This window comes from Marmota monax, unplaced genomic scaffold, assembly GCF_021218885.2.
Source record: "Marmota monax isolate L192 unplaced genomic scaffold, Marmota_monax_Labrador192_F-V1.1 WCK01_AAM20220418_F8-fsc00853, whole genome shotgun sequence".
NCBI lineage: Eukaryota > Metazoa > Chordata > Mammalia > Rodentia > Sciuridae > Marmota > Marmota monax.
The window spans coordinates 87,716-101,165 of record NW_026694900.1 but is presented as its reverse complement, the minus strand read 5'-3'; the positions used below and the strand labels follow the sequence as shown (position 1 = coordinate 101,165).

The 13,450-nt window shown below is 39.4% G+C and overlaps 1 pseudogene; it reads right to left on the bottom strand.

The window, feature by feature from the left end:
• Positions 1–12,281: 12,281 nt before the first annotated feature.
• On the bottom strand, positions 12,282–13,210 carry LOC124080919 (cyclin-J-like; annotated as a pseudogene).
• Positions 13,211–13,450: the final 240 nt, after the last annotated feature.

Sequence of the window (13,450 nt, the reverse complement as noted above, 5' to 3'; positions counted from 1 at the left end):
TCATTTCTCCTCTGAACCTTCATTCTTGCATTGTGTGAGCTTTTGGAGGACACCTCACATCCAAACCATAACAAGGACTTCAACATATGAATTTGAGGAAAGATAAATTCAACCCCTTGAAAAACAGCCTCTTACAAGAACTTTTGAAACAATCCCCAGAACTGTTTTGATTTGTTTGTTCCTTTGAATTGCAAATCTCCCCAAAAGGAAACAAGCTCTCTCAGAGTAATGTTCAACATCTTCAGAATCCTGAGTCCTCTTCATTCTTGAGACATGAAAGAAATCTAAATCAAATAAGAGAAGTCAAGGAGGAGCTGAACATCATGGCTCCTTAGGCTAAGTGCCACCAGAAGATAAACTGACCTTGCAGGCAAATTACATCAGCCCAGATGTAATTTTGGGCTTTTCTGCTGCTCAAGGTCTAGCCACCTTGCTACCAGACCTCCTCCTCATCTCAGAGGACCCTCTCTCACTAGCCCCACTTCTCCCTCCATATTTTCCTAAGAGTAACCTGGTTTTTGAAAACCAAAGCGTGGAAACATGCTTGTCTGCTCCTAGCCTTTGTCCCATTCCTCCACCAAGGTCCTGGCCAAGAAACCACAGACCAGACTACCCTAAGGAAAGAAAGAAGAAATATCAGTACAAAAAGCATTGGTGAATCATTCAAAATATACTGTTAATTCACATCCATCTAACACACACCAAGAAAGCTCAAGTGAAAAAGAGCAACGTTGTCACTGTCCCCAAGCCCATCTACAAAGATTGTCATTTTGTTTTGGCTTTGAGTTAAAACACGATGACCCAGAGGAAGGATTGGAGTATCCTAGAGGGCAACCAGGGACTTTGGTCTTCAGGACTTTACCTGGGAAGAAGAACAGGAGATTTTAACAGCTAGATATCCTGGTGTCCTGGAACATTTTCATCAGCTACTCTCAAGAGCACCCACACACAAAGAATTGCTATGGGGGAGTTCAACCCAATAATCCAGATGCACTCTATTCTAGGGGGCGATAAAGCCAGAACGGGTGAGCACGCGTGCACATGCCCGTGTGTGTGTGTGTGTGTGTGTGTGTACACAAATTAGTCCTAAAAATACTGTGCCAGTTGTACCTCTCTCAGGGATTGGGTGAGCCTGGATTGTTCTTGGGGTCCTCTGTATTGTTTGCCATATATGATGCAGTGACTGCAACCCGCAGACAGAGGGGGCAAGTCCTTTGCCATAAGTAGCCCATCAACTCCTGAATTAATTCGGATGACTTGTGTGGACCAATTTACTGACATGGGAAGGGAGGTTCCTGTAGGAATTGTCCCTTACAAGGATTTTCAGGTCCTTGGTTTGGAATTGATAACGTTGACAAAATTAAATTTAAAAAAAAAATTTTACCTCCACTTACCACTTCCAATATGCTTCAAAGCAATTGCAAAGTGAGCAAATCTCTTCAAATAACAATTGAAATATTTCAGACTCAAAAGATAAACACACTGAGCCAGTGCTAATAGAAGATGGATGTGGTAGGTTGCATCTTTAAACACTTTATCAAAATGCAGTTGCTGTGGCATTTTGATTATTTCAGTAACCAAATTATATTTACTAGATATCAGATCTGGTCTATTACACAGAATGTATTTGTTAAGTAAACTAAGAAAAATAATTTAAATGAAAAATATCAGGTCCCTGGACACAACTTGATTTGCCTTATAATGACACAGTAATAAAACACAATTTCATTTGCCATCTGCTAAAAATAAATCTTGAATTATCATCAGAAAGCATTTCTCTATTGAACACTTACTGCAGCATGAGTCTATCATATAAAATTAGATTGCACATTATGCTTTGGAAATTACAGGGATTTTGAATAAGATGCATCTTGTCCCAAACCTAAGTCTAGGAAGATAAGGAGGTTTATGATTCAAGAATTGAAACAAATATAAAAATTACATAATTTTGATAAGGATAAAATAGACATTGATTTTCCCTTTTTAAAAATATAATACTTTTAAATTACAACATTTAAAAGTATTATATTTTTAAATAAAAATATAATAAAACTATATTACAACTATCTTCCTTCTTTTGATCGTTTTTAGATTCCCAGAGATGACCCTTCAACATTTACACTTTGGTCCATCCATGTGTCTTAATCTTGTATTTTCAAAAAAAATGAAATAACATGTGATTGATCTTAAAAAAAAAAGTCTCAAATCAAAGCAAAATATAGGTTCACTCCTGATTGTCAAAGATAATTTTAGCATTTTTAAAATATTATCTGTGGCTTAGGTACCTGCATGATTACATTTTAGGATGCAAATTTTCACCCAAATATAATAAAACTTAGAAATTCTAATTTTAGTTTTTATTATCCTAAATATCTGTATCAACATGATTTTAAAACATGGTAGAGTTTTCATTAACCTGGAACAACCCAAGAGAGACTACTCATGCTTTATTCTTCAGAAATCTGCTCAAAGCAGATTAAAATCTGTAAAATCATCCACACCAAAAACTATGAGGACTGGATTCCCCCGTCTCCTAAAAATAGCCAGCTCACATGATAAAAAACCCTGGTTTACAGTGCTTACCAATTCCCATGGTATAAATATTCCCACAATGGCAAATTCCAAGCCACCACTTTAGAAATCTAAATGTGGAGTTGGAAAGGAATGCTCATAATCAGCTCTTGTGAGTACCTAAGGGCTGTCTCTAACACTGCATGTCCACCACAGTCCCAAGGCTCCTGTCAGTCCCATGTGATCTATTTAGAAGGGGCTTTAGGAAGAAGAAGCTACCCTGATTTGGATGAAGTTTGTCACCATGGTTCATGTGCTGGAAACTTAGTCCCCAGTGTGATGGTGTTGAAGTGGTAGAATCTTTAAAAGGAAGGGCCTAGCAGAAGGTTATTGGGTCAAGACCACTAGTGTGAAGGGATTAATGCTGACCTCAAGGAATGGATTGGGTCTCATAGGAGTGGACAAGTTTCCACAAGAGCAGGTTCCTAAGAAACTGAGCTTTGCCCCTCCTCACTTCTTGATTCCTCTCTGGCCATGTGATCCCTTGCACAAGCTACCAATATGTGATGCCATCTGCCATGTTGTGACATAGCAGAGACCCTCACAAGATACAATCATCCAGAACTGTGAGCCAAAATAAAAACCTCTTTTCTTTATAAAGAACCCAGCCTTGGGTATTTTTTTATTGCAACAAAATACTAAGACTAAGGCACCATTCAAAGCCTCCAACTGGTCTGTACCCACCATGAGCCATGTACGTGGTACTGTATCTTCCTACCTGGAGTAGGAAGATACACCTGAGTAAAAGAAAATGATCTCAAATCATTCTTGAGTCCCTTGCTTTAGATTAGTGTCTGAAAAGTGAAATCAGAACCACTTTCCTTTTGCCGTCAAAGAGGCACAAAGTCCTCAAGAGTCTTTTTTCGGTTATTCCTAGCTATTTTACATTGCATTTTCCTGCAGAAATGTAGTCTTATGCCAGATGGATGTTTAGTCCACTGTGAGGTTTGAAAACACAAATAAGCCAGCTAAATAACTTCTCAGGGATCTGTGCAATAAGTATTAAAGCTCTGCATTTATTCAAGCTCTGTATACATTAATTTATTAGTGTAATTTTGCAGTGGGAGAGTAAGTGTGTAGCAATTGCATATATGTGTGTGAGACCAAATAATAAAAAAAAGGCTGGTATAGAAATAAAGTTTCTTTCAAAAAAAAAGAATCAGGGCTGGGGATGTGGCTCAAGCAGTAGCACTCTCGCCTGGTATGCGTGTGGCCCAGGTTCGATCCTCAGCACCACATACAAACAAAGATGTTGTGTCTGCCAAAAAACTAAACAATAAATATTAAAATTCTCTCTCTCTCTCTCTCTCTCTCTCTCTCTCTATATATATATATATATATATATATATATATATATATATATATATATATAAAAGGCCAGTGTCTCTTCTTCCAAGAAAAGTGTGCATGTGCATACACATGTGCTCCCTTGTACAAACTTAAATGTGTACTTGAATTCATACAATAATATAGATTGTCTGGAACCTAACACACAAAAACACATGAGAGAACAATAAAACATAAGTTCATTGATATATTTTCTGTAATAAATTGGAAAACACATTTGTCACGAACAAATTAATAATAAACCTATTATATTTCATATACTAAAGGGGCCAGGACCCTGGTAACACAGAAATTGTACTTTTTATAAAATAAGTCTGATAATTCCAACAGTATTTAATTAACAAGAAGAATTGAGATGGGAAGTAGTTCCAATACTGGTACGTTTTTAAAGGATAACAAGTTTCTTTTTTTTTTTTTTTCTGAGTTAATGTGTTTTAATTCTAAAGAGTTGAGGCTGATCACTTAGGGGAAAAAACAAACAAGCAAGCAATCAAACAAAAGTTATGACCATGATTTTAAGACATGGGATCTACTCCACCCCTAAATTTAGTATATAAATTCAGATACCTATATTATTTATGATAGGAAGTTATACAGAATCATCTGAAAAAAATGTTTACTGCACAGATTGGTATAGCATATCAATTCATGAGTTTAACCTTAGTCAGAAATTAATCTGTGGGTAAAAAAACAGAACAGAACAAAACAAAACAACTCAAAAACTGCAGAATAAACAAAAGATCTCTTCAAAAATTAATACTGTAACTTTCCTTCATAGAAGACGGTTTGGCAAGTCCACAGATAATCATTATAGTCTTTGACATATAAGCCAACATAAGGCCCAGAGCCTACCACAGGTCAAACCTCAAAATGGCAAATTGGAGTCTGTCCAAATTTGTTGTTGTATTGAAAATATTTGAAATATTTGGACCATCAGCCAGGCCTGAACATATCTGTCACACAGGATTTTGTAACAGGATTTGACACACACTATTAAGTGTTTGCTTAGTCCTCCTAGATATTAATGGTGCACTGAAAGGGATATTCAGTCTTCTGGTAGATCCTTTCCTTCTGAAGAGAAGTTTACAAAGTTTGTACCAGAGCTTCAAGTCACAAGACAGTCTGGGTTGGTTACTGCCTTTGCACATAATCACCTTTCAAAGCACGGGGTAATACAGGATAATGTTCATTTATCTGGTAACTCTGGTTATAAGAAACACTCAGACAGCGTTTAACTTCTACTGGTATTGCTAGGGACATCCCAACACCAGTCTGTATGTGCCCAAGGCCCTGAACACTGGTTTGGAAGCCAGCAGGACATGTCTGTAGTGTGTAAGACGAGGTGTGCCGCAGTCTGGCTGGGCACAAATCACGAGCCACTGAAGCAGGAACAAACTTTATTTTTAAACTGCAGGAAAACACTTCACACAGCTCCCGGGGAAACCTCCCGAACGCCACGAGGCTTGTCCAGGAACCCCCAGCCGGAAATATCTCTCCCGGAAATCCCTCCTCCTGCACTTCCCCAACCAATGGGAACTCTCGGGGAATCCCCGGAAATCCCCATGAGAACTCCAAAATAGTGCGAGAACTCAAAAGTTGCGGCAGAGGCGGATAGTAATGCCTCGCCTGTCAATCAATACTGTTGGCAAAATGCCAGGGGCCATACAGACTCGGCCGTGGCTCTCAGCATCTCCCCCTTTTTGTTTAATTAAACAACAAGCAATGTGGCTTAGGGACCGCGCCTGTTAGGCAGTCCAATTCAACATATGGTCCTTACCCGTCATCGGATGAACTGACCTCTAGGCGTCAGCCTCCTGTCTTAGGTTGGTACCACTGCAATTGGATCATACCCGTCACTGACTACCGGTCCAGCATACAGCCGTACTTGTGGATAGGCCTTTGCACCAGTGGGGGGGGTGAGGTTCTTTGCCTCACCTCTGTTGGCCACCAAATTTTAGACCATCACTAGTAGAAGGGAGGAGGATGCAAAATGCCATGACACTAAGCCAATTGAGGGCTCCTTTGAAAAATTGTACCACCGGTGACACCATCAGCAAAAATACTCCAGCACTACCACAATTCGCTGTACCAACAGATAGTTCACAATGCATACAAGTGATACATAGTCCAGGCAAGGTCTGCAAGCAATTCAAAGCAGAGGAATCTGTCAATATGTCCATTTCCTCCCAAAGTAAATCAACTCCTTAATTGAGCATTACTTGTTGAGTTATTATTCATTGATGCATCAGTTTTTACAGTTTGTTGTGATAACTATCGAAGAAGCTGTAGTTTGGTTTTATCTTTGTCTTCACCGGCACTGGGATGAAGATAGGAATTCTGGCAATGATGCTAAGAAAAAAATTATGTAACATTCCAACAGGCACTAAGAAAACAATTTTTTGAACAATTTACATTATCCTGAACAGAATTATTAAATATAATGAGAAGGAAAGGTGAAAGTAAACAAACAGATCTGTTAACCTCTTTATTTGTTCACATATTAAAACAATTTTCAACAGCTGTTTACCCAATCTAAATTAAACCATTAAAATCACGAGAATAAAAAAATTCGGATCCATTTATTCATGAGCGCTCCTCATATATGATATATGGACATACGCACATACAGACATACAACACAAAACAGAAGTGTGCACACATAACATACAACACATAAGACAATAGTAAAGGCCTTGTAGCTTTACCTAGGTGAAATCTCCATTGCAATGCTTAAAAACTCCACAGTCAAAAAATAAAACTGATCAGAAAAACATTAACCTAGGTCTGTATGAGCTCAAAAATAAAATAGAACTTTATGATGTGGGAAAAGGCAAATAATAAAATAAATATTGAAAAAAGCATCCTGGTTAATCACTGTCGCAGATGTAAGAATAGCCAAACTGGAGTTCTGGATATCAGCTGTTATGGATTTGAGTCAAATCATCTTCCTTTTGGCCTGTAGAAATTGTTTTAGTTAATCTCTCTGGAATCCAAATCGGCTGCTGTTTTCCCTGTGGAAAAACACAAACAGAACCCCGACTCCAGACAATCACTGGGTCAGGACCTTTCCATTGTCCTGTTAGAATATCCTTCCAAAGTACCTTAGGCTTATGTACATTTTTTGGACACATATGCCTTTCCGCAGCACTAAGCCCTGAGGAATCCAAATTTAAAAAGTTTAGAGTAAAAAGGGTTATTTTAAGTTTAGCTTTGGGTGACATATACCCCTTTCCAATTCCCTCTTTTTGCTTTAGTAAGTACATTTTAATAGTTTGATGAGCTCTTTCAACTATGCCTTGTCCCTGTGGATTGTATGGAATTCATGTTATATGAGTAATGCCAAATGATGAGCAAAATCGTTTAAAAGAGGTAGAAATATAACCAGGACCATTATCTGTTTTTAACTGTTTTGGAACGCCCACGGTGGCAAAATTTTGTAAGCAATGAGCTATAACATCTTTAGTTTTTTCTCCGGAATGAAGGGAGCCCATCAAAAATCCGGAAGAAGTATCAACTGTAACATGCAAATATTTTAATTTTCCAAATTGTGGCAAGTGTGTGACGTCCATCTGCCAAATATGGTTAGGTATCAGTCCTCTAGGATTGACTCCAAGATTAACTTGTGGTAAAAAGGTCACACAATTTTCACATTGTTTTATTATTTGTCTAGCTTGTTCCTTAGTTATTTTAAAACGCTTTTGTAAAGTATTAGCATTGACATGGAACCTTTTATGAAAATGTGTAGCTTCTTCTAGTGTAGAGAAAATATGTATGTCATGTGTAGTTTTATCTGCTAAATCGTTGCCCAAACTAAGGGCTCCAGGCAATCCTGTATGTGCTCTGATATGTCCTATAAAGAATGGATCTTTTCTGTCCCAGATTAGACTTTGTATAGCAGAAAACAAAGAGAAAACAGTAGAGGAAGGGGAAATCCTGCCAGCATCTTCAAGGGATACTATAGCATTAACTACATACTGACTATCAGAGAATAAATTAAATACAGAATCTTTAAACATCACAAAAGCTTGTAAAACTGCATGAAGCTCTACCTTTTGAGCTGATTGTTTGGGTACTAAAAATGTAAAAGTTTGATCAGGGGTAACTACTGCTGCTGTACCATTATTTGACCCATCAGTGAATACATTTGGAGCATTCATGATAGGGGTTTTTCTTGTCATTTTTGGAAAAACTACAGGATGCGAAGACCAAAAAGACAACAAAGGATTAGATGGTAAGTGATTATCAAATGAAACATTAGATTTACACATGATTATTGCCCAAGTATTTAACTCATTAGCTAACTCATCAATTTGATCCATAGTATATGGAGTAATAATTTTATTGGGAGAAATTCCAAACACTCCCTTTGCTGCTTTTATTCCTTTGAGTATTAATTGTCCTACAGCCTCAGGATACCTAGTAAGAATAGTGTTAGGAGAATAAGATAAATGTATCCACAATAATGGACCTTCTTGCCAAAATACTCCTGTAGGAATATTTTTTGTTGGTATTACAATAAATAATAAAGGCAAAGTTATATCAATTCTATCCAAATGCATATTTTCCATATATGTTTCAATAATTTTTAATGCCTTTCTTGCTTTAGGTGTTAACATGCGCATTGAATTTGGATCTGATGGACCTTTTAGGATATCAAATAAAGGTCCCAACTCTCCTGTTGGTATGCCTAGATAAGGCCTTATCCAATTTATGTCTCCTAATAACTTTTGAAAGTCGTTAAGTGATTTGAGTTGATCTACTCGTATTTGAATTTTTTGGTGGACGGACCATGGTTGAGGATAATAGAACTCCTAAATAATTAATTGGAAAATGTAATTGTACTTTATCTATTGCTATCTCTAGATTATAATTTTTTAATAAATTTGTAAGTGTGGCATAACATTCTAGCAATGTGTTTTTATCTTTGTGTGCTAACAATACATCATCCATATAGTGAAATATTTGTAGTTTAGGATTTTGATTTCTAAGTGGCTGGATTGCTTTGTTAACATAAATTTGACACATAGTTGGGCTGTTAGCCATCCCTTGAGGGAGTACTTTCCATTCATATCTCTGATCAGGACCTTCATGATTCAGTGCAGGGATAGTAAATGCAAAATGTGGACTATCCTCAGGATGAATTGGAATTGAAAAAAAACAATCTTTAATATCTATAGCTAAAACGTACCAGGTTTTTGGCAAAGCAGACAATTGAGGAATCCCTGATTGAGCAGGTCCCATAATAACCATCTCATTATTAATGGCTCTTAAATCTTGCAATAATCTCCATTTACCAGATTTCTTTTTAATGACAAAAATGGGAGTATTGTAAGGAGATACGGAAGGTTGTATATGTCCCTCCGCTAATTGTTGTTTGACCAGGTCATGGGCTGCTTGTATCTTTTCTTTAGTCAGGGGCCACTGAGGAACCCATACTGGTCTATCTGATTTCCAAGTAATTTTTATTGCCTCAGTGACCCCTTCTGAAAACCCAGTCCATGTCTATTTATTCCCTGATCTATTTGAATTGGTGCTGCTATGCCTTGTTCTCCTAATCTTTTTTCTTTCCTGAAACCTTGTCTAGCCCTAATAGTGGGCGCATTTGGATTGATGTTATTTGTTAATGTCAAACCTAATTGATCTAGGACATCTCGTCCCCATAAATTTATAGGAAGATGATCCAATACATATGGCTGTATAGTTCCTTCACATCCTTCAGGATCCTTCCAATCTAATACCATTGCACTTCTATGGGGATTAGTCGCCACTCCTAGGCCTCGAAGCGTTTGAGTGGCTTGTTGTAACGGCCAATGTTTTGGCCATTCTTGACGAGATATGATGCTAAGGTCTGCACCTGTATCCAGTAGTCCATTAAATTCATGTCCTTGAATATTTAGTTTTAGCATGGGACGAGAATCTAAATTTAAAGACAGCATAGCCCAATCTACACCTGTGGAGCCTAATCCCCTGGAACCTCTTTCTATAGTACTACTGGAAAATTTATCATGTAGGCTGGGTATTATTAATAACTGTGCTATTCTATCTCCTGGTGAAATTACTGATATACCCTTTGGAGAGCTAGCTATAATTTTTATTTCACCTTCATAATCGGGATCAATTACCCCGGGACTTATCATAAGTCCTTTTAGCGTAGAAGAACTGCGTCCTAACAATAAGCCTACTGTTCCTTGGGGAAGAGGTCCTTTTACTCCTGTGGGAATGATTTGAACTCCCATCTCTGGAGTTAGTACTGCTCTGGCGGAGGCGCAGATGTCCAACCCTGCGCTTCCTCTGGTTCGTCTGATGAGAGATCTGATGGATAATGTGTCCTGGGCACTACCCTGATGGTGTTGCTGGGTTCCTCCAGTGCCCCGTACATTTGTGGTCGTGGGCCCCGGAGCATTGGGCCCCCCTGTCCGTTTTTTGGCAATGGAGCTCGATGCCTTTCTCCACGATATCGTGGGTAAACACTTGGTCCTTGTCTGTTTTTTGATAACGGAATACCCTCTATGGTGGTTTGAGAACGGCATTCATTAGCCCAATGTTTCCCTCTACGGCATCGTGGGCAAATACCCGGTATTCTATTCGTTTGATATCTAGCTTTGTTAAACCCTCCTCCTATGGGGCAACTCCTTTTAAAATGTCCTGTTTGATCACAATTATAGCATGTTTTTGGCCTGGCATCTAAAGCCTGTTGTACTGCTGCTAAGACTTGCCCTTGTTCATTAATGTCTCTACATAATTTAATATATGTGTTTAAATCTTCATGTCTCCATGGTCTAATGACCTCTCTGCAACAACGATTTGCTTGGTCATAAGCCAGTTGTTTTATAAATGGCATTGCCTGTTCTGTATCCCCAAAAATTCTGGAAGCTGCTTGAATAAGCCTATCTACAAATTCAGCGTAAGGTTCATTAGTTCCTTGTATTACCTTAGATAATTGACCTTGTAAACCTCCATGCCCCTGTAAAGTTTTCCATGCCCTAACCGCATCTACAGCAATTTGTGCGTATACGCCAGGATCATATTCAATTTGTTGCCGTTGACCCTCATAAGGTCCTTTTCCTAACAACATATCTAGATTTCTTTGAGGGTAACCGGCTGCTGCATTTCGTCTAGCTGTCTCCCTGCAAAATTCCTCATTGGCAACCTTCCATAACAAATATTGTCCTCCATTTAGCACAGATTTACACATACTAGCCCAATCTGCTGGTGTCATGTCCAAGTTGGTAATGGATTCGACCATGCTTACAGTGAACGGTGCTTGAGGACCATAGGTTGTTACAGCCTCCTTTAACTGCTTCACTGTTTTGAAATCTAAAGCACGGTGAATTCGCTGCCCTCCTGCCTGCTCAAGTACAGGGCATGCTAATCTTTGAGGTCCTGTCTCAGGATCCCATCTATCAACTACGGGGTTTGAGGGCCACTCAGCTATCTCCAAAGGGGGAGCTGTTGGTTGAATTACGCTCTCTGGTGATAGAACGGTGTTAGTAGCAGCCTCCTGTTGTAGCTTTTTCCCTAATAGCTGTTTCTCCTCTAAGCTTTCTTCCTTTAAATTTTCTTCCTCTGTCTGACTAGCTTGAGAGACCTTCTCTTTTGCTTGATCTAAAATGTCTTTCTCCATGGTCTGAACCTCTAACAATTTACTTAACACTCTTTCAGTTTGTTTTTTACTAATTTCTAATCTGTTATAAAGATAACGCAACCCAGTAAGATAACACAAAACAAAACCGAAACAGAATGAAACAAAAACGGAACAAAAAATCGTTGTATCAATTTTCCTATTTTCTTGACATGTGCATTTGTGGTCTATTTCTATCTCTTCCTCAGGGGCGAACAACTTCAAACCTTGAGCCAACCATTTTTCCCAATCTGCCTGAGAAAATTCTAGGGATAGGCAGCTTGAAACAAACACAAAACAAATCAAAACAAGAACACATTGTTTTTTAAAATGGTCGCCCATTCTCTCGCCTTCCCTTAGGGGCAAGCAATTTCACTTACCCCGAAGCTTCAGACATTCCCCGAACGGGCCGCCAAATGCCGCAGTCTGGCTGGGCACAAATCACGAGCCACTGAAGCAGGAACAAACTTTATTTTTAAACTGCAGGAAAACACTTCACACAGCTCCCGGGGAAACCTCCCGAACGCCACGAGGCTTGTCCAGGAACCCCCAGCCGGAAATATCTCTCCCGGAAATCCCTCCTCCTGCACTTCCCCAACCAATGGGAACTCTCGGGGAATCCCCGGAAATCCCCATGAGAACTCCAAAATAGTGCGAGAACTCAAAAGTTGCGGCAGAGGCGGATAGTAATGCCTCGCCTGTCAATCAATACTGTTGGCAAAATGCCAGGGGCCATACAGACTCGGCCGTGGCTCTCAGCAGGCCTGCCTGTCCTCTCTGTTTGTTTGCTTCTTTTACATCATTATCATGAGCAATCAACAGTCGTTCAATACACTGCACTAAGAAATCCCAGGAGTAAGCAGTAAGACGATGCAGTCTTGTAGGCCACGTTGGAGAAAGACGAAATATAATCCTCGAAGAAGCCACACATGCAGCAGCTACTAAAGAAGGTGCATAATTTAGAAAGGCATAATCTTGCAGAGATACTTCCAGGAAGTAATCTGCATATTTGGCCATGTAGAGTTTAGTTTTTTCCAAGCAAATCATTGGCCAGCCATCATGAAGATCTCTTTCATGTACTGCTTCTGAGAGATAATACTCGATAAAGTGGGCAGCTGTTGGAAGGCAGAGGTTCCACTGAAAGGTTTCTAATAATAATAGTTCCATATGTACCAAATTTTGTTTTGTTAATACTAGACTCATATTAGTCATACAACCCAGACTGTTGAGCTGCTCCAGCTTAGGCACACTATCTTCTTTTTCTTCAAATTTACTTGCTAGAAGCAGACACGAAAGCGCAACTAAATGCAGCTGCTGGATAGAGATGTCATAGCGATCCATAAACAGGTCCAGCAAATAGACAGCAAGATGTCAGGCCGAAGGGCAGAGTGTGAAGCGATTGCTCACAATGGCAATCAAATCAGCAAAATACCTTCTGAGACTTAGTTGAGGGGACTGGCCTTTGTAGGAGGGCAACTTCAGCTCCTTGTACCGAAGCGCTTGGTGAATATCAGCAGCCAGTTGTCCTCGCCACCACTGCCCCTCCAGCTCCATGAGACTCGGCGGCGCGCCTAGCCAGACGCGGCAACTTCAGTCCGGAACCGCGGCCTTCACAGCCCCAGCCCCGCCTGCGTGCGGGGGACCCCGGCCCCGCTCATGCTGCGGACAGTCGGCAGCGACGCGCAGGCCTCAGCTCGGGCCCAGCGCCGGCGCGCTCCCGCCGCCCATTGTTCAAGGATAACAAGTTTCAAACATAGGATTAATATTCTGATACCTTAAAAATAAAATTACTCATTTATAATATCTATTATGTTACACATTTAATCCATATTATTGATTGACATAAACATATGTCATTGTCTGTGTAATTTTAAAGTTATTGCAGTGATAGTTGACTTTAAATTTAAGATG